The sequence below is a fragment of the Eleutherodactylus coqui genome, chromosome 3, assembly GCF_035609145.1.
Source record: "Eleutherodactylus coqui strain aEleCoq1 chromosome 3, aEleCoq1.hap1, whole genome shotgun sequence".
In the NCBI taxonomy this organism is placed as follows: domain Eukaryota; kingdom Metazoa; phylum Chordata; class Amphibia; order Anura; family Eleutherodactylidae; genus Eleutherodactylus; species Eleutherodactylus coqui.
In genome coordinates this window covers 196,683,477-196,705,458 of record NC_089839.1, presented here as the reverse complement: position 1 = coordinate 196,705,458, position 21,982 = coordinate 196,683,477, and the positions used below count along the sequence as shown (strand labels likewise).

The 21,982-nt window shown below is 44.7% G+C and overlaps 1 long non-coding RNA gene across 1 annotated transcript; it reads right to left on the bottom strand.

The window, feature by feature from the left end:
• Nucleotides 1–9,045: 9,045 nt before the first annotated feature.
• On the bottom strand, nucleotides 9,046–9,777 carry LOC136619911 (uncharacterized). The gene is made up of 3 exons (XR_010791085.1): nucleotides 9,717–9,777; nucleotides 9,558–9,617; nucleotides 9,046–9,117 (listed from the first exon to the last, which is right to left on the bottom strand). It is a non-coding gene; the product is annotated as an uncharacterized lncRNA (long non-coding RNA).
• Between the last annotated feature and the right edge of the window lie 12,205 nt (nucleotides 9,778–21,982).

The following is a 21,982-nucleotide window of genomic DNA, read 5'->3' as shown; positions in this document are numbered from 1 at the left end:
GATGAAACCTGCTTTCCTCTAGACGTAGAGGATGCCTTCTTGTTACCGACGCAGTCCTTTGAATAAACAGCTCATGGGAGAGATTCTTGTATTGTCCCCTAATATATTTATACATAGTTATTTGATCGCCCCTTAGCTGTTTTTTTTTTCCAGGGTGAAAAGTCCTAATTTTGATAGTCTCTCTGGGTATTCCGGTCCTCTAATTCCATTTATTATTTTTTGCCCTTTTTTGAAGCCCCTCAAGCACTGCAACATTTTTTCTGAGCACCGGTGTACAGAACTGTACACAATACTCCATGTGTGGCCTGACAAGTGCCTTATATAGTGGGAGAATAGTGTTCTCGTCCTTCACCCCTACACCTCTTTTAATGCACCCCAAGACTCTATTAGCTTTTGCAGCAGCTGACTGGCATTGGTTGCTCCAGTTATATCTACAATCCACTAGTACCCCCAGGCCTTTTTCCATATCACTTTTCCCTAGCAGTACCCTATTTAGTGTATATTGGTGACATCCGTTTCTCCTGTCCATGTGCATAACCTTACATTTATCCACATTGAACTTCATTTGCCATTTTTCTGCCCAAACCCCCAGCTTATCTAGTTCCTTTTGTAGCCGCACATTGTCTTCCGTTATATTAATTGTCTTATATAATTTTGTATCATTTGCAAATATTGATGTTTTACTGTGCAGTCCTTCTATCAGATCGTTGATAAATATATTTAACAGAATGGGGCCTAGTACTGAGCCCTGTGGCACCCCACTAGTGACGGTGGCCCAATCAGAGTATTAACCATTTATTACCACCCTCTGCTTTCTATCTCTTGAACAGTTCCTTATCCAGATACACACGTTTTCACCCAGTCTGAGCTGTCTCATTTTATATATCAGCCTATTATGCGGCACGGTGTCAAATGCTTTAGAGAAATCCAGATATACGAGATCAATAGAGTCTCCCAGGTCAAGCTTAGAACTTACTTCATTGTAGAAGCAGATCAGATTAGTCTGACATGATCGGCCCCTAATGAACCCATGCAGGTTAGAAGTTATTCCGTTGTTCTCCTTGAGGTATTCTAGGATGGAGGCTCTCAGAAACCCCTTAAATATTTTTCCAGTTATTGAAGTGAGACTTACCGGCCTGTAGTTACCAGGCTCTCTTTTGGACCCCTTTTTGTAAATTGGAACCACGGTCTTGATAATGTCCATAAATATAAAAAATAGTGGTCTAGCTATCACATCACTTACTTCCCTTAGAACCCTTGGGTATATTCCATTTGGACCCGGCGATTTAACGATTTTAATCCTCTGTAACCTGCTCTGCACTTCCTCCTGTGTTAGCTATGCAATATGTAGCGGTGGGTTCATTTTATGCCCCTGCATCTCATGTGACATTTCCTTTTCATTTGTGAATACACTTGAAAAGAAACCATTTAATAGGTTTGCCTTCCCCCCATCATCTTCTATGATTTTTCCTGCATTATTTGTTAAAGGCCAGTGCTCTCAGTGCAAATCCCTTTGCTCTCAATATAGTTTAAGAACAGTTTAGGGTTTTGCTCTCTTTGGCGATCAATCTTTCTGCCTCCTCCTTAGCCATTTTAATCCTTTCTTCACATATTTTGTTTTTTTCCCTGTATGATTGCAGCGCTTCTTTGCTGCCTTCTTGGTTTAATAATTTAAACGTTTTATTATTTTCATTTATTGCCCCCCTTACAGTCTTGTCGAGCCACACTGGCTTCCTTCTACTTGTATTTCTTTTGTTTTAAAGGGTATGAACTGCTCACATGAGGTGATTAGGATGTTTTTAAGCTTTTCCCATTTGTTGTCTGTACCGATATTTTTGAGGATGTTGTCCCAATTAATGTTACCGATAGTTATCAGCTGATCAAATTTTGCTTTACTAAAGTTTAGTTTTTTTGTCATTCCCTGGTACGGTTTCTTATTGAATGACAGCTGGAAATTAATTATATTGTAGTCACTATTTCCCAAGTGCCCCTCAACCTGCACCCCTATTATTCGGTCTGGTTTGTTAGGTAATACTAAGTCCAGAGTTGCCCTTCCTCTAGTTGGCTCCTGCACAAGTTGGGTAAGGTAGTAATCTTTAATTGTTTTCAAGAACTTATGGCCCTTGTGAGATTTGCAGGTTTCGTTTTCCCATATCATATCTGGATAATTAAAGTCCCCCACGATAATTACTTCATTGCGGTTTGACACCTCTTCTATCCACCTTAATAATAAGATTTAAAGGGGTTGTCCCGTGAAAGCAAGTGGGGTTAAGCACTTCTGTATGGCCATATTAATGCACTTTGTAATATACATCGTGCATTAAATATGAGCCATACAGAAGTTATTCACTCACTTGTCTGCCGTCCTCGCGCTGTCTCTGCGTCCCCGTCGCCATGGAGCCGTCTAATTTCTTCTTCTTAGTCCTTTTTAGACGCGCTTGCGCAGTCAGTCTTTTCCCCACTGTGAACGAGCCACTCCAGCGTGCCCGCGCGATACAGCTAGTCTGCGCATGCACAGACGAGCTATCACTGTACGGGAGCGCGCAGGGGCAGCCATTCAGCTCCCGGCCTCCCATAAGTAGTGGTGAAGGCGCAGTCAAGGCTTTCACCCAGCTCCAGCAGCAGCCAGCCGGGACCAGCAGCCGCCAGCCAGCCGGGACCAGCAGCCGCCAGCGATCCGGGACCGGCAGCTGCCAGCGATCCGGGACCGGCAGCCGCCAGCGATCCCGGACCGGCAGCCGCCAGCGATCCGGGACCGGCAGCCACCAGCGATCCGGGACCAGCAGCCGCCAGCCACCCGGGACGAACACAATCAAAGCCGCCGTGCAGCCGCCTGGGTAAGTGAGGGGTCGGGGGTGCTATCAGCGCTGAGGAGGGCTTTCTTTGCCCCGGACTTACAATTGGGGTGCCCTGCTGTATTTATGTTGGCCTACCACTGTGCCCTGGGCAGTACCGCAGCGCCCCTGGGGCCAGTTCTGTGGGGCTGAGGGGCCAGTTTTCCAGGGCCTGCTGGATGGAGGGATGGATGAGGCTGCATCAATGAATGCATGGATGGATGTGTGTGCGTGTGTGCGTAAGTGCGTGCGGATGCATGGATGGATGAGGCCGCATGGGCGGATGGATGAGGCCGCATGGGCGGATGGATGAGGCCGCATGGGCGGATGGATGAGGCCGCATGGACGGATGTGTGTCTATGTGATGATGCATGTATAAGTCTGTGTGGATGCATGGATGGATTGCGCCGCATGGGCGGATGTGTGTCTATGTGATGATGCATGTATACGTCTGTGTTGATGCATGGATGGATGAGGCCGCATGGATGGTTGGAGCCACATGGGCGGATGTGTGTCTCTGTGATGATGCATGTATAAGTCTCTGTGGATGCATGGATGGTTGGGGCCGCATGGGCGGATGTGTGTCTATGTGATGATGCATGTATAAGTCTGTGTGGATGCATGGATGGTTGGGGCCGCATGGGCGGATGTGTGTTTATGTGATGATGCATGTATAAGTCTGTGTGGATGCATGGATGGATGAGGCCGCATGGATGGTTGGGGCCGCATGGGCGGATGTGTGTCTATGTGATGATGCATGTATAGGTCTGTGTTGATGCATGGATGGATGAGGCCGCATGGATGGTTGGAGCCGCATGGGCTGATGTGTGTCTCTGTGATGATGCATGTATAAGTCTCTGTGGATGCATGGATGGTTGGGGCCGCATGGGCGGATGTGTGTCTATGTGATGATGCATGTATAAGTCTGTGTGGATGCATGGATGGATGGGGCCGCATGGGTGGATGGATGAGGCCGTGTGGATGTGTGTGTGGTTGTGTGTGGTTCTGTGTGTCTAGGGATGGATGCATGTATATATGCTGATGGATGGATGTGTCTGTGTATATTTGTCTGTCTATCTGCGGGTGGGTGGGTTGGTTGTTGTAACTTAGCATCTCGGTTGATCTACGCCTTCTTGTCTTTAAAATGCAGAGTGTATACGTCGGAGCGCATCGGTGGCCAGTGGCGATTCCCGGGTTTGCACTCGTGATCTTCTTCCGAAGTCACTGCAGGAGGGTGAGTATTTGCACCACATTTTCTTTCCCACACACAGCAGATCACAGCCTCTTTAAAACACAAAATCACAATGCCTAGTTGTGTGGTTCCAACTTGCACCACATACTGGAAGAAGGGAGGTGAAAGTGCTTGTCTTCATGTGTTTCCAATGAATATGGAAAAAACAAGACTTTGGCTACAGCAGGCTCCTCACATCTTCGTGGACGTTGAAGAGTGGCTTACAAAGATTTCCCAAAAAAAAAGATTCTTATAGTTATCGGTTGTGCAGCAAACATTTCAAGGAGGATTGCTACATAATAGTCGGCGACCGTAAAAAATTGAAGCCCAATGCTGTGCCAAGTATATTCCCAACAGCGTTGGAAATTGAGACCCGAGCTAACTGGTTAGCAAAGAAAGGTGAACCTTCAAGAAAACGCTGAAGAATTGGGGAGATGCAACAGCCGTAAAGTTCAGCCGAAGAAACTTTGAGGCAAGAAACTTCAAGGGAAGAAACTTTGCGTGAAGAATCTACCCTGGATGCACCTAGCGCGGTTCAAGAAATTACCGCCGACGTGTATTTACAAGGTGATGAAACCCAGTTAGAAATTCCTTTGACAGTATTCAGTGAAGGTTGTGCAGTAGAAGCAAAGGTAATCGTCAATTTCAAAAGACAGTTTGAGGAAAGACGAACCGACACCGAAGCAAGCAATGCAGAAAGGGGTAAATGCAAGGCCTGCCAAGCAGCGGCAAATAAATCGCAACAGAGGACACAACTCCAGTCAAGAAGCATTGGCATCCAATGCAAAGTAATAGAAGCCAGTCCACACCAGAATCCAAGTTTATTTAAAATCCCACAGGGGACTCCGTGCTCTGCAACACCAGTAAAATCCAATATGGGTAATATTGCCGTCCAAGAGAAACCAGAAGAGAGCCCAATTTCAAAAACAGCAAATGAGGCCGATAGAATCAATATGCAACCATCAAGTTGCAATATTGCTTCTACTTTGGAGGAAAGCTTTTCCACTGTTTTTTCGGATGATCCAAACGACTCGACCTTTAGACTCTCGCAAGCATCGGAGAGTTCTGGTAGTGAGGATGTTGCCATTCCTTCTGATTCCGATAACCCCTTGAGCTACCCCTTACCAGAATTTGAAAGCTTAGCTGCAACAGAGATGGACCCATCCGCTGAAGAAAAGTACACGGTTTTCAAAAGCTCCTTGATGGCTTTATTTTCCATGATCCCTTGCCCTTACAGAAAGCAATGCTTTCTGAAACTAACCCACGTCAGGATTTTCCCAAAGGGATCGATGGTAATTGTGAAATCTGTTTGCCAAAGAGGTCACACCTGCAACTTGTGGCGAAGCCAACCCCTCATCCACAATTGTCCGGCGGGGAACATTTTACTTGCTTCCAGTGTCCTTCTGAGCGGATGAAATTTCGCAAGAGTTAGTAATATGCTACAGATTCTGAAACTTCTAGGAATCTCAAAAACAACTTTCTACCACCAACATAACTTATTATTCCCAGTGATAGATAATCATTGGATGCAGCAGAGGGCAAATCTAATTGCACAAATGAAATCAACACCCGTGTGTTTAGCTGGCGATGGGCAATCCGATAGCCCTGGTTTTTCTGCAAAGTACACCGTGTACACTTTTTTGGAGTTGAAGAGCAAAAAAATTGTGGGCTTCACGGTGGAACAACTTGTTCCACCTGCTTCGTCTGTTTCGCTCGAAACTACTGCATTCCGGAAAACACTACTTGAATTGATCGCCGATAAATTAAACGTTCAAATTTTGGCAACTGATCGGCATGTCTCAATCCGTAAGGTAATTCACCAGGAATTCCCAGAAATAATGCACGAATTTGATGTCTGGCATGTGGCCAAAGCAGTCGGCAAGCAGTTGCTTGTGGCATCCAAAAGCACTCACTGCGCAACCATTGCCCCGTGGATATCGAGCCTCAAAAATCATCTGTGGTGGTGTTCGCATACCAGTAAAAGAAATCCCGATTTACTGGTAGAGAAATGGAAATCGGCAACAAATCACATAATTGACGTTCACGAGTGGGAGAACAATGCCCAATATCACCGCTGCAGTCACGCACTTCTGGAACCAACCACCGCTTGGTTAGCCCCTGACAGTACAGCACACATCAAAGTCAAAACCGTGGTTCTGAAAACAAGCTTACTGAAAGACATCCGCCATCTTTCCAATTTTTGTCACACTGGCGATTTGGAGATTTATCACGCCAGTGTATTGAAATACAGGCCCAAACGAATTCATTTTTTTATGACGGAATGGTGGCTAGAACTCAACTTGCTGTTCTAGACCACAATTACAACGTAGGTAGAATTCAAAAGCTCAGAAGAACGCGATCAGAAGATAGGAGCGAGGACCAGAAGTCTTACCCAGTGGAGTACTCAAAAGCACGAAAGGAGTGGATTTTGAAAGCTCTTTATGAGCCGAAGTCCATTGAATTTGTATTTGACATCAATCGTGAGATTATGATGTTCGCTAAAGGTGAGATGTCCATCTCCTGGCATTCAAAATCCTCAGAATTCCCTCGAAATATTGCACCTGTTGTGAAACCCAGTGAAGATGAATTGGTTCACAAATTTCAAAGTAGATTTCCAAGGTAGTAAAGAAAAATTTGGGTGGGTATTAAAAAAAAAAATCCAAACAAACTTTCACGATACACACATATACATATATATATTGTAAGACAGTGACTGACAAAGTGCTGGAGGGTGGATACGTGCCACCGAGCGGCCTGGGCTCGGTGGAGGAAGCCAGCATTTCTGTGTCAGTAACGCTATGTTACTGACACGTTATAGTTTGGTAAGTGGCTCCAAGCCGCATAGTCCGGGCCGGCTTTCCGGGAGTGGTCAAAGTGAAGGGTGGGATGGCCACTCCCACGTACCAGGTGGGGCTGGTACCAGGCCTTATAAAGCCTGGGCCTGCAGGCTAGAGATGGACAGAGAGAGCATCTGGCTGAGAGCCAGGGAGAGCCAGAGAGAGCGTCTGGCTGAGAGCCAAAGAGAGCGTCTGGCTGAGAGCCAGAGAGAGCGTCTGGCTGAGAGCCAGAGAGAGGGCTCTGCAGAGCAAGGAGCCCGGCTAGCCCAGCGTGTGGGCTGAGAGAGCCAAAAGACGAGGTTGACAGGGTGACGCCCCTAACCTCAACACCCAGGAGGGTGTGGTGAGACCTCCACAGGTCTGAGGACCGGACTGGCTGTGGACAGCAAGCAAGAAGTATTCTGACGTTTTGAAGTGAGTAGTCAGGAACAAGCATATGTATAGTGAGAGCTCAGACGAGCAGGTGTTTATTTACATGTTTATTTGTGTTTCTGCTGCAATAAACCCAGGCCAATCCTGGACTAAAGAACGTTGTTGCCCGGTGTCACTGTCTCTGGCCGCGGATGTCCACGCTGCTACTGCCCCTAAACGCTAGTCCCCCACAATATATATATGTATATACATACACAAATATACACATACACACACACATAGATATATATATATATATATATATACATACACATACACATATATATATATATATACATACACACATATATATATGCATACACACATATATATACATACACACACACACACATATATATATATATATATATATATATATATATATATGTATATACATACACACATATACACATACACACACATATATATATATACACACACATATATATATACACACACATATATATATACACACACATATATATATATACACACACATATATATATATACACACACATATATATACACACACATGAATACGTACACGCGTATACACGCACGCGTGTACTCGTACGCGTATACTATATATATATATATGTGTGTGTGTGTGTACACGCATATATACACACATATATATATTTAGGTGAAAAACTTATTTCTTCTATCACAGCATCGCTGTGGACAGTGAATTGCAGGCAATACATTACGTTCTGCTGAGACAATTCAGCACTGGACAGCTGCCTGCTATAACGAAGCCTGGCTTCGGTGTGCAGGGGAAATGATCAGCACTGGACAGCTCCCTCCTGCTGAGACACTTCAGCACTGGACAGCTCCCTCCTCCCGAGTAGAGATCTGCAAAGCAATCCACAAGCAGATAGATAGGTAGATAGACAGATAGACAGACAAGCTTGACAAAGGCCAACATGGCCGAAACGGAGCCTGTTTTTCTGTGATGGGGGAATAAAACTTTGGATATTAATTTGCACCCTGGATGCTGCTGAAGTCTTTTTTATTGCTGCATGTGATTTTGGTGATAAGGATTAAGGATGAGCGAACGTGTCCGTTACGGACACATCCGCACCCGGACACCGGCTTTGCCGAACACTGCAGTGTTCGCGCATAAAGGTCCGGGTGCCGCCGGGGGGCGGGGAGATGCGCGGCGGCGCGGGCGGCAGTAGCGGGGAACAGGGGGGAGCCCTCTCTCTCTCCCTCTCCCCCCCACTCCCCGCCGCACCCCCCCCGCGCTGCCACGGCGGCCCCCGAACTTTTTCGCCCGAACACTGAAGTGTTCGCAAAGTTCGGTGTTCGGGCGAAAAAGGGGCGGGGCCGAACGTGTTCGCTCATCTCTAATAAGGATCCATTCACCTTTCTCTTTGGCTACTGCATAATCTATGCCCAAACCCTGGAGGGATATACAATTTGTGCTGCTGGCGACCTGCTTTCTTTGTTTGTTGTGTCATAATGTCTCCTGGTGAACAGTGCAGATAGTCTGATCGCGTGTTCAAGGTTTTCGCACACAAGCGCATACTGTGCAAATAGTGGATGCTGTGTTACACATAGGCAGTCTTCTGGTAACATCTGGAGGACAACATTGTGTTCTCTGCAGCAGACACACTCTGACACTGTGGGCATCCTAATGCACTGCCCGCAGTGATACCACTCTGTATTGGCAAGCCTGCCATATGGATCTTGAGTGGATCCCGACGCACCCTCTTCTGGTGCTCCCTGTGGATCATTTTGAAAGCACTGGACACTGCTTATGTCCGCCTGAGCATATAGGGAGTCTGCCAGTTGTTGTTGAACCTAAGAAGGGATTACATATGAAGAATACTGTATAAACACATACACACGTGCGTACGTGTGTGTTTGCATAAACACATACACACGTGCGTACGTGTGTGTTTGCATAAACACATACACACGTGCGTACGTGTGTGTTTGCATAAACACATACACACGTGCTTACGTGTGTATGCATAAACACGTAAACACGTGCGTGTGTATATATGCACACACACACACGTAAGTACGTGTGACTGTATATACACATACACACTCGGGCGCCCTCTGTTCCCCGCTGCTACACCCCGCTCCGTCAAACCACCCGGCACCCCCCGAATCTTTTCACCCGAGTACGGAAGTACTCGAAAATCGTGGTGCTCGATCGAGTAATTACTCGAAACGAGTAGGTTCACTCATCTCTATTACAAACCCATCAGAATTTTTAAAATGTTACCACCTACCTCAGTATACTGCCACCTTTCTGGAGCATCCTCATTTTCATCGGAATCAGAAATGTATTCCTGCGAATAAAAAGATCAACATTACTTTCATTATGTTTTTGGCATGGTTTGCTGCAAAGCCTTATTACTAAACAAATTCTATTTGCAGCAAAGTCTTACCTCTCCAATAGAATCGGATGAAGATTCAATTTCAAATTCAAGGTCTTCCTCCAGGTGGGACATGGTGGCGTGTGATTTTGACTAAATAAACAAAATCAAAGTACAAATAATTAATTGCAGTGCTATAACAGTTATGGAAAATGTAACTATTTCCCATTCCCATCTTACATATGTATATTGTAGGCAAATTGCAGGCAGATTGCAGGCAGATTGTTGGATGTAAAACAGACAGATTACAAGCAGTAAGTAGGCAGATTGTATGCAGATTGTAGGACGGATTACAGACAGATTCCAAGCAGTAAGTAGGCAGATTGTATGCAGATTGTAGGCAGATTACAAGCAGTAAGTAGGCAGATTGCAGGCAGATTATATGCAGATTGTAGGATGGATTACAGACAGATTACAAGCAGTAAGTAGGCAGATTGTATGCAGATTACAAGCAGTAAGAAGGCAGATTGTATGCAGATTGTATGCAAATTGTAGGATGGATTACAGATAGATTCCAAGCAGTAAGAAGGCAGATTGTATGCAGATTGTATGCAGATTACAAGCAGTAAGTAGGCAGATTGCAGGCAGATTGTATGCAGATTGTGGGCAGATTGTAGGATGGATTACAGACAGAGATTACAAGCAGTAAGTAGGCAGATTGTATGCAGATTACAAGCAGTAAGTAGGTAGATTGTATGCAGATTGTAGGATGGATTACAGACAGATTCCAAGCAGTAAGTAGGCAGATTGTATGCAGATTACAAGCAGTAAGTAGGCAGATTGTATGCAGATTGTAGGATAAATTACAGACAGATTCCAAGCAGTAAGAAGGCAGATTGCAGGCAGATTGTATGCAGATTGTAGGCAGATTACAAGCAGTAAGTAGGCCGATTGCAGGCCGATTGCAGGCAGTTTGCAGGCAGATTGTAGGCAGATTGTAGGATGGATTACAGACAGATTCCAAGCAGTAAGTAGGCAGATTGTATGCAGATTGTAGGATGGATTACAGACAGATTCCAAGCAGTAAGTAGGCAGATTGCAGGCAAATTGTAGGCAGATTGTAGGATGGATTACAGACAGATTACAAGCAGTAAGTAGGCAGATTGTATGCAGATTGTATGCAGATTACAAGCAGTAAGTAGGCAAATTGTAGGATGGATCACAGACAGATTACAAGCAGTAAGTAGGCAGATTGTATGCAGATTGTAGGATGGATTACAAACAGATTACAAGAAGTAAGTAGGCAGATTGTATGCAGATCGTTTGACGGATTACAGACAGATTGCAGGCAGATTACAGGCACATTACAGGCACATCGCAGGCAGATTGCAGGCACATTGCAGGCAGATTGTATGTAGATTGTATGCAGATTGTAGATAGATTACAAGCAGTAAGTAGGCAGATTGCAGGCAGATTGTATGCAGATTGTATGAAGATTGTAGGCAGATTGTAGGATGGATTACAGACAGATTACAAGCAGTAAGTAGGCAGATTGCAGGCAGATTATAAGCAGTAAGTAGGCAGATTGTATGCAGATTGTAGGCAGATTGTAGACAGATTACAAGCAGTAAGTAGGCAGATTGCAGGCATATTGCAGGCAGATTGCATGCAGATTGTAGGCAGATTGTAGGCAGTTTGTAGGATGGATTACAGACATATTACAAGCAGTAAGTATGCAGATTGTAGGATGGATTACAGACAGATTACAAGCAGTAAATAGGCAGATTGTATGCAGATTACAGGCAGATTGCAGGCAGATTGTATGCAGATTGTAGACAGATTACAAGCAGTAAGTAGGCAGATTGCAGGCAGATTGTATGAAGATTGTAGGCAGATTGTAGGATGGATTACAGACAGATTACAAGCAGTAAGTAGGCAGATTGAATGCAGATTGTAGGATAGATTACAGACAGATTTTAAGCAGTAAGTAGGCAGATTGTATGCAGATTGTAGGATGGATTACAGACAGATTACAAGCAGTAAATAGGCATATTATATGTAGATTGTAGACAGATTACAAGCAGTAAGTAGGCAGATTGTAGGATGGATTACAGACAGATTACAAGCAGTAAGTAGGCAAATTGTATGCAGATTGTATGCAGATCATTTGACGGATTGCAGGCAGATTGCAGGCAGATTACAGGCACATTGCAGGCAGATTGTATGCAGATTGTAGGCAGATTGTAGGATGGATTTCAGACAGATTACAGCAGTAAGTAGGCAGATTGCAGGCAAATTGTATGCAGATTGTAGGATGGATTACAGACAGATTACAAGCAGTAAGTAGGCAGATTGTATGCAGACTGTATGCAGATCGTTTGATGGATTACAGGCAGATTACAGGCAGATTGCAGGCAGATTACAGGCAGATTGCAGGCAGATTGCAGGCACATTGCAGGCAGATTGTATGCAGATTGTAGACAGATTACAAGCAGTAAGTAGGCAGATTGCAGGCAGATTGTATGAAGATTGTAGGCAGATTGTAGGATGGATTACAGACAGATTACAAGCAGTAAGTAGGCAGATTGTATGCAGATTGTAGGATGGATTACAGACAGATTACAAGCAGTAAATATGCAGATTGTATGCAGATTGTAGGCAGATCGTAGGATGGATTACAGACAGATTACAAGCAGTAAGTAGGCAGATTGTATGCAGATTGTAGGATGGATTACAGACAGATTACAAGCAGTAAGTAGGCAGATTGTAGGCAGATTGTATGCAGATCATTTGACGGATTACAGGCAGATTGCAGGCAGATTACAGGCACATTGCAGGCAGATTGTATGCAGATTGTAGGCAGATTGTAGGATGGATTACAGAGAGATTACAAGCAGTAAGTAGGCAGATTGCAGGCAAATTGTATGCAGATAGATTGTATGCAGATTGTAGGATGGATTACAGACAGATTACAAGCAGTAAGTAGGCAGATTGTATGCAGATTGTAGGCAGATTGTAGGATGGATTACAGACAGATTACAAGCAGTAAGTAGGCTGATTGTATGCAGATTGTAAAATGGATTACAGACAGATTACAAGCAGTAAGTAGGCAGATTGTATGCAGATTGTAAACAGATTACAAGCAGTAAGTAGGCAGATTGCAGGCAGATTGTAGGCAGATTGTAGGATGAATTACTGACAGATTACAAGCAGTCAGTAGGTAGATTGCAGACAGATTGCATGCAGATTGTAGGCAGATGGTAGGATGGATTACAGACAGATTACAAGCAGATTGTATGCAGGTTGTAGGCAGATTGTAGGATGGATTACAGACAGATTACAAGCAGTAAGTAGGCAGATTGTATGCAGATCATTTGACGGATTGCAGGCAGATTACAGGCACATTGCAGGCAGATTGTATGCAGATTGTAGGCAGATTGTAGGATGGATTTCAGACAGATTACAAGCAGTAAGTAGGCAGATTGCAGGCAAATTGTATGCAGATTGTATGCAGATTACAAGCAGTAAGTAGGCAGATTGCAGGCAGATTGTATGCAGATTGTGGGCAGATTGTAGGATGGATTACAGACAGAGATTACAAGCAGTAAGTAGGCAGATTGTATGCAGATTACAAGCAGTAAGTAGGTAGATTGTATGCAGATTGTAGGATGGATTACAGACAGATTCCAAGCAGTAAGTAGGCAGATTGTATGCAGATTACAAGCAGTAAGTAGGCAGATTGTATGCAGATTGTAGGATAAATTACAGACAGATTCCAAGCAGTAAGAAGGCAGATTGCAGGCAGATTGTATGCAGATTGTAGGCAGATTACAAGCAGTAAGTAGGCCGATTGCAGGCCGATTGCAGGCAGTTTGCAGGCAGATTGTAGGCAGATTGTAGGATGGATTACAGACAGATTCCAAGCAGTAAGTAGGCAGATTGTATGCAGATTGTAGGATGGATTACAGACAGATTCCAAGCAGTAAGTAGGCAGATTGCAGGCAAATTGTAGGCAGATTGTAGGATGGATTACAGACAGATTACAAGCAGTAAGTAGGCAGATTGTATGCAGATTGTATGCAGATTACAAGCAGTAAGTAGGCAAATTGTAGGATGGATCACAGACAGATTACAAGCAGTAAGTAGGCAGATTGTATGCAGATTGTAGGATGGATTACAAACAGATTACAAGAAGTAAGTAGGCAGATTGTATGCAGATCGTTTGACGGATTACAGACAGATTGCAGGCAGATTACAGGCACATTACAGGCACATCGCAGGCAGATTGCAGGCACATTGCAGGCAGATTGTATGTAGATTGTATGCAGATTGTAGATAGATTACAAGCAGTAAGTAGGCAGATTGCAGGCAGATTGTATGCAGATTGTATGAAGATTGTAGGCAGATTGTAGGATGGATTACAGACAGATTACAAGCAGTAAGTAGGCAGATTGCAGGCAGATTATAAGCAGTAAGTAGGCAGATTGTATGCAGATTGTAGGCAGATTGTAGACAGATTACAAGCAGTAAGTAGGCAGATTGCAGGCATATTGCAGGCAGATTGCATGCAGATTGTAGGCAGATTGTAGGCAGTTTGTAGGATGGATTACAGACATATTACAAGCAGTAAGTATGCAGATTGTAGGATGGATTACAGACAGATTACAAGCAGTAAATAGGCAGATTGTATGCAGATTACAGGCAGATTGCAGGCAGATTGTATGCAGATTGTAGACAGATTACAAGCAGTAAGTAGGCAGATTGCAGGCAGATTGTATGAAGATTGTAGGCAGATTGTAGGATGGATTACAGACAGATTACAAGCAGTAAGTAGGCAGATTGAATGCAGATTGTAGGATAGATTACAGACAGATTTTAAGCAGTAAGTAGGCAGATTGTATGCAGATTGTAGGATGGATTACAGACAGATTACAAGCAGTAAATAGGCATATTATATGTAGATTGTAGACAGATTACAAGCAGTAAGTAGGCAGATTGTAGGATGGATTACAGACAGATTACAAGCAGTAAGTAGGCAAATTGTATGCAGATTGTATGCAGATCATTTGACGGATTGCAGGCAGATTGCAGGCAGATTACAGGCACATTGCAGGCAGATTGTATGCAGATTGTAGGCAGATTGTAGGATGGATTTCAGACAGATTACAGCAGTAAGTAGGCAGATTGCAGGCAAATTGTATGCAGATTGTAGGATGGATTACAGACAGATTACAAGCAGTAAGTAGGCAGATTGTATGCAGACTGTATGCAGATCGTTTGATGGATTACAGGCAGATTACAGGCAGATTGCAGGCAGATTACAGGCAGATTGCAGGCAGATTGCAGGCACATTGCAGGCAGATTGTATGCAGATTGTAGACAGATTACAAGCAGTAAGTAGGCAGATTGCAGGCAGATTGTATGAAGATTGTAGGCAGATTGTAGGATGGATTACAGACAGATTACAAGCAGTAAGTAGGCAGATTGTATGCAGATTGTAGGATGGATTACAGACAGATTACAAGCAGTAAATATGCAGATTGTATGCAGATTGTAGGCAGATCGTAGGATGGATTACAGACAGATTACAAGCAGTAAGTAGGCAGATTGTATGCAGATTGTAGGATGGATTACAGACAGATTACAAGCAGTAAGTAGGCAGATTGTAGGCAGATTGTATGCAGATCATTTGACGGATTACAGGCAGATTGCAGGCAGATTACAGGCACATTGCAGGCAGATTGTATGCAGATTGTAGGCAGATTGTAGGATGGATTACAGAGAGATTACAAGCAGTAAGTAGGCAGATTGCAGGCAAATTGTATGCAGATAGATTGTATGCAGATTGTAGGATGGATTACAGACAGATTACAAGCAGTAAGTAGGCAGATTGTATGCAGATTGTAGGCAGATTGTAGGATGGATTACAGACAGATTACAAGCAGTAAGTAGGCTGATTGTATGCAGATTGTAAAATGGATTACAGACAGATTACAAGCAGTAAGTAGGCAGATTGTATGCAGATTGTAAACAGATTACAAGCAGTAAGTAGGCAGATTGCAGGCAGATTGTAGGCAGATTGTAGGATGAATTACTGACAGATTACAAGCAGTCAGTAGGTAGATTGCAGACAGATTGCATGCAGATTGTAGGCAGATGGTAGGATGGATTACAGACAGATTACAAGCAGATTGTATGCAGGTTGTAGGCAGATTGTAGGATGGATTACAGACAGATTACAAGCAGTAAGTAGGCAGATTGTATGCAGATCATTTGACGGATTGCAGGCAGATTACAGGCACATTGCAGGCAGATTGTATGCAGATTGTAGGCAGATTGTAGGATGGATTTCAGACAGATTACAAGCAGTAAGTAGGCAGATTGCAGGCAAATTGTATGCAGATTGTAGGATGGATTACAGACAGATTACAAGCAGTACGTAGGCAGATTGTATGCAGACTGTATGCAGATCGTTTGACGGATTACAGGCAGATTACAGGCAGATTGCAGGCAGATTACAGGCAGATTGCAGGCACATTGCAGGCAGATTGCAGGCAGATTGCAGGCAGATTGTAGACAGATTACAAGCAGTAAGTAGGCAGATTGCAGGCAGATTGCAGGCAGATTGTATGAAGATTGTAGGCAGATTGTAGGATGGATTACAGACAGATTACAAGCAGTAAGTAGGCAGATTGAAGGCAGATTGTATGCAGATTGTAGGATGGATTACGGACAGATTACAAGTAGTAAGTAGGCAGATTGTATGCAGATTGTAGGATGGATTACAGACAGATTACAAGCAGAAAGTAGGCAGATTGTAGGCAGATTGTATGCAGATCATTTGACGGATTACAGGCAGATTACAGGCACATTGCAGGCAGATTGTATGCAGATTGTAGACAGATTACAAGCAGTAAGTAGACAGATTGCAGGCAGATTGTAGGCAGATTGTAGGCAGATTGTAGGATGGATTACAGACAGATTACAAGCAGTAAGTAGGCAGATTGTAGGCAGATTGTAGACAGATTACAAGCAGTAAGTAGGCAGATTGCAGGCAGATTGTATGCAGATTGTATGCCGATCGTTTGACGGATTACAGGCACATTGCAGGCAGATTGCAGGCAGATTGCAGGCAGATTGTTGGATGGATTACAGACAGATTACAAGCAGTAAGTAGGCAGGTTGCAGGCAGATTATTGTCAGTATATAGGCAGTATATAGGAGGTGCTGAGACAGTGCATCAACGGGGACTACATAGAGGGCTCGATGGAGGGGGTTATTTGCTGCGGGGAGTGGGTCGGGTGCTCTTACCTAGGCTTCTTTATGGAAAATGGCAGTGAGAAACATGTGGTGGCTGAATCCTCCCTTGCACGGCCTCTCAAATCACTCCACCTCCCTACTGCTCGTCGTGTCGTCCAACCAATGGGGTGGCTGGAATAGGCATTACAAGCAGTAGAGTTCCCCATCTCCCGCGAGTACGTCATCGACTGAATCACGTGACCGGCGTCTCGGGAGCGCGCACGTCGGGCTCCATCAAGCGCGGTGCACCATGGGAGAAAACCCCGGTGCACCTTGGAAGAAATTTTATAAGTTGCTGAAACGCTGGAACGGTGAGTAGAAACCATCGTTAAAAGCCATTTAAACTTGTGCATAGTAATGTTTGCTTTAGAAGGGGGACTGGGCAAAAAAAAAAATTCACTTCTGCCTCGGGACAACCCCTTTAAGTTTCTTCTGTTGCTTTTGGTGGCCTATAGAAAACCCCTATCAGGATTTTGTTATTTTTTTCTCCCTGTATTTCTACCCACGGAGATTCCACCTGTTCATCTCCTTTAGCTATATCTTCATTGCGGTTTGACACCTCTTCTATCCACCTTAATAATACGTTTTCAGTTTCTTCTGTTGCTTTTGGTGGCCTATAGAAAACCCCGATCAGGATTTTATTTTTTTCTCCCTGTTTTTCTACCCACGGGGATTCCACCTGTTCATCTCCTTTAGCTATATCTTCTCGTAGCCTCAGCATTAGGTACAATTCTAGGCTTTGGTTTTTTGACAATGAGTGTATATTATGCAGGCGAGGATCCGCTTTGCTAAAGACTCTGTATCACACAACTCCTCTAGCTGAGTGAAGGAAACATCAAGTGCTCCATTGCTGAAAAAGGTTTGGAACCACTGGTCTAGGCTTTATGTATTGTTGTTTGGTGATTGCTAATTCCTTAGCAACTATGATTGACCATTTGTGGATATATAGATACAGTCGACGGAAAATCGCTACATTTGTGTGCAAGAGCACTAAAGCTCAATCCTGAATGGAGACACTGACTAGAGAAAGCTCACTATCACATCCATTCTTTCAATTATCGAAGGTACCAGGTCTCCGTGTGCCATACGGGTTTGCGCCAGAGCCTGTTGGGAAGGGTCACTATATATACCCACTCCCAAATAAGGTTACACTTGCAAAACCACATGCACATGTATGAAGCCGCCCTTTAAGTGAATCTGGAAAAATTGGAAAACTGTTGTAGGTGTGTTCAAATTGGCAGCTGGTGGGGCTAATGCAAGCAGGTGGGATCGAATATTTCTGCTTCCTAAACATAATAAACTGCTTCTATGTGCAGCATGATAATTTTTAAACTTTGTGCAAGGGCTCGGCGATAGGTCAAAAATTACAATTTCGTTTTTTTTCAAACTTAAGGACAATTTTTGATTTTAATCTTGATTTTCATTTTTTTGCAAAAACAAGCTAAGGGAATGCCAAGACACATTTTTTACATAAAGGAATTGCATGATTATCAGAACTGTCCTTAGCTGTCACCATCAATTAGAAGGTTGAATTAACACGGCTGTGTGCAGTCCATGTGAAGAATGTGAAGCTCTATGAGGCTTCGTAAGCTTGCTGAGGTGCGGCGGTCTCACAGAGAAGGCGCACAACAAGCTGCTCCTGGAACTGCAGGAAGGCGAGCGTTCCCGGGGCTTCTTGTAGATTACAGATAGCGATCTGACTAATGCCGGGCTCACACGGCCGTATGTGGAATCAGCTTGCGGAGGTCTGCAGCGGATGCCGGTTGTGAGGCCAGCTGTGGCCCTGCGTACGGCCACGTAATATACTGCACATAACTGCATACTCACAGTACACAGTACTCATGCACAGTACACCTTTTTTTGTTTACATTTCCCAGGCCCTCACTTAGGTACCTGCAGCCCGTACACAATGTAATTGCGAATGGGCTGCAGGTATATCCACGACCATAGAGCACAATGGGTTCTATGTTGCAAATATCCGTTCTGTTTTACATAGTACCGACCGGCTAATGTGAGCGGAATCGCGGAATCCACTGCATTTGATTCATCTGCGTATTGCCGCGGATCAAAGACATACAGAATCCGCAATTTCTATCTGGTCATGTGAGACCAGTCTAAGGTAGATAGCAAAGTTTTTATAGTGTGACCGGGGACCGCTCTACGAGGCCACCGGTCACTGCTCCAGGCTCTGGTCTGTCTTTGATAGTCGGAAGCATGGGAATTTTACATTTCCTAAGCCTCGCTGGCTCCTGCGCATGTAACCGTCATTCTGCCGGCAGGCGCATGCGCAGAAGTCGGGAAAGGTCCGTGAAGGATAATCGCGTCAGGGTTCAAATGCGGAGGACTCTGGTAAAGCGTTTCATCTCCCCTCACCATTCAGGAAAAATTAAACTTCAACTTTTTAAAACTTTTATGTGATCACCGCTATCCAATGTGATCAGGGATCACTTATCATGGCTCTCAGTCACTGCAGCAGGTTCTTGGCCACCTTTAGTAGCCAAGAGCAAGGAGACTTTAAATTACTGCAGCAATCCACAGCTTTTGCACATCTGTCCGACAGTTTGACGACAGGCGCATGTGCAGAAGCTGCGGTAAGGTCCGTGGATAAATCGGGGAGCCTTAGGTACATAATTTCATCTCCGCTCATGTCTATGATCATGAGGGGAGATGAAACAAACTTTTTATTTCTTTTTTTTTACTTTACATGCTGGATATCTAATGGATAACAGTGATCATATGACCAGGGACTGCATACCACAGCCCCCAGTGACATCTCCTGGCTCTCGGCTACTCATGCTAGCTGGGAGCAGGGAGATTTTAATTCTCCCAGGCTCTCCGGCCTTCTGCGCATGTGCCCAACATTGTGGGACATCATGGAGGATTGAGGTGAGTGGTTTATTTCACTTTTTGTTTACTTTTATGCGATCGCCATTATCCATTGGATAAATCAGTTTTAGCTTAGTGTCTGAAGGAGGCAGACCTCTTGCTCTGCAGGTCTTCTTTTTTTAAATTTTTTTTCTTCTTCACTTCTAGCTGGGCATCGGGGATTGGCTAACAAGTGGGGAAGGGTCAAAAAGTGCTGCCAAACACACTGTTATCCACTCCTCTAAGAAGACAAAATGGACCAGAGCATCACTAATGACTCTGCTTCCCGCCAGCAATAGGGTCATCTGAATGTTCCGGACTCCTACCCCCAATTCCAGCGACCTGTCAATGCGATGTCACTGAAGCAGTGACTCTGCTGGTGGCTGGGGGAGCTGAAGGGAAGAGGATTAAGATACATGAGTAGACGAGAGTAGGTGAATATTGCACCATCGTACCTCCACTTCTTTTCCCCTTCTCACCTTCCCCCTTGGATCCATCTACCACCGCGCCGATGACTGTAGTTGCTGGCACGCTCTTCCCTCCCCCATCAGTGCAGCGATGATGTACCTTCGGGGCAGGGGGCAATATCTGGGGTCCCATTAGTATGCAGGGAGGGTGTGCAATTACACCTCATCCCTGCACTATCCTTCACAATACTCTCTCATTCCAGTCAGGTTATGCTCTAGCGAGCCCCTGGCCTCTAGAACCCTAGAGGATGCAACCAGGGACCTCCCTCTGCCCATGCTGCTACTTGAAGATGGAGCCGCCTCCAGCCTAAGCTTAACTTGAGCCTCCGGCTGTAGGCTGGTATAGGCAGCAACTGGGGGCAGGACTGCCAACTAATGGTGTTTGGGTGAAAATTGCCCCCCTCCCTGCATGAATCCTCTAGGTATCCGGCCTGGCCCTTGCTCCCAGCTGTGAGTGCTACTGGCCTTGCCTCCAGGCAGACAGGCAGGGTGGGCTCAAATCAAACCCTTGGCTCCTAGGCCTGCTTAGGCCGTGTCATAGGCGGGGCTCCGGATGCTGCGCGACCCAACAGCGGTGCTGCCTTCGGATGGGGCTCAGATTGAGTCCATGGCTTCTAGGCCTGATAGACCGTGATGCAGCTGGGGCTCTGGATAGTGTGCAGGGAGGGGGTGGAACCTTCTTCTCTCCATGCGTGTTTCACTTACAGCACCAAAAATCCAGCCTCTCCCCCCCAACCTTCCAGGCCTGTTTAGGCTGCAATGGAGGGGGGAGGAGTATAGAAACCCATCAGGGTTCTAACCGCCATGTGGACAATCTGCTGTCATCTGTAAAGCGAGAGACGCATTATAGCTAATCTGCCTTCATACATTGAATTATAGTATGAGGCGGCGTATTTGCTCCCCTCTTTCTGAGGTGCAAATATCCTGCTGATAGACCCCGTGTCTGACAGGACATTTGGCCTTTCCGTATCTGACATCATAGTTATATACGCAATGATAAGAGAACCTTCTTTAGGCCAAGAATGGTACCCTTCACAAAGCAGTATTTTTACCATGCTCAGGCATGGTATGTACCAGTAATTAACACTTCTATCCATGGGAGGAATAAGTCCATCATGCAACAGTCTGCATAGCCTGACTTTACATTCCCAGGAGTTTGAGTGGTCATCATCTACCATAAACCAGGGTTTTTGACAAGACTTTATTTGTATGTGGTGTGGCAAGTGGGGTTCACTCGCCACTGGATCGCCAACCTCTCTGTTAGTAAATAGGCACCACACGTGTACAAAATGGCTCACGAGACTTGAAATCTCTTTAAATTTGGCACCTGCCAGTTTTATTTCATGTTACAGCAAAGTAAATACAGCATATCATATGCCGCATATCATAAAATCCGAGCCGCAGCCCATCCTGCGGATAACTTCAAGGATCTCCCCCATGATCTGTTTATACCCAGGACTGCGACTGTAACAGAAGGGCATCCTCTACATCTAAAAGAAAGCAGGTTTTATCACGAACACATAGAGGGGTTCTTTACTGTAAGAGCAGTGAGACCGTGGAACTCTCTGCCTGAGTATGTGATAATGGCAAAATCGATAGAGGAGTTTAAGGGGGGACATCTTTTTAGAGCACTACAATATTACTGGATATTGACATAAGGTGAACAGTGTTTTTTTTTATCTCAAATCTTGATCCAGGGATTACACT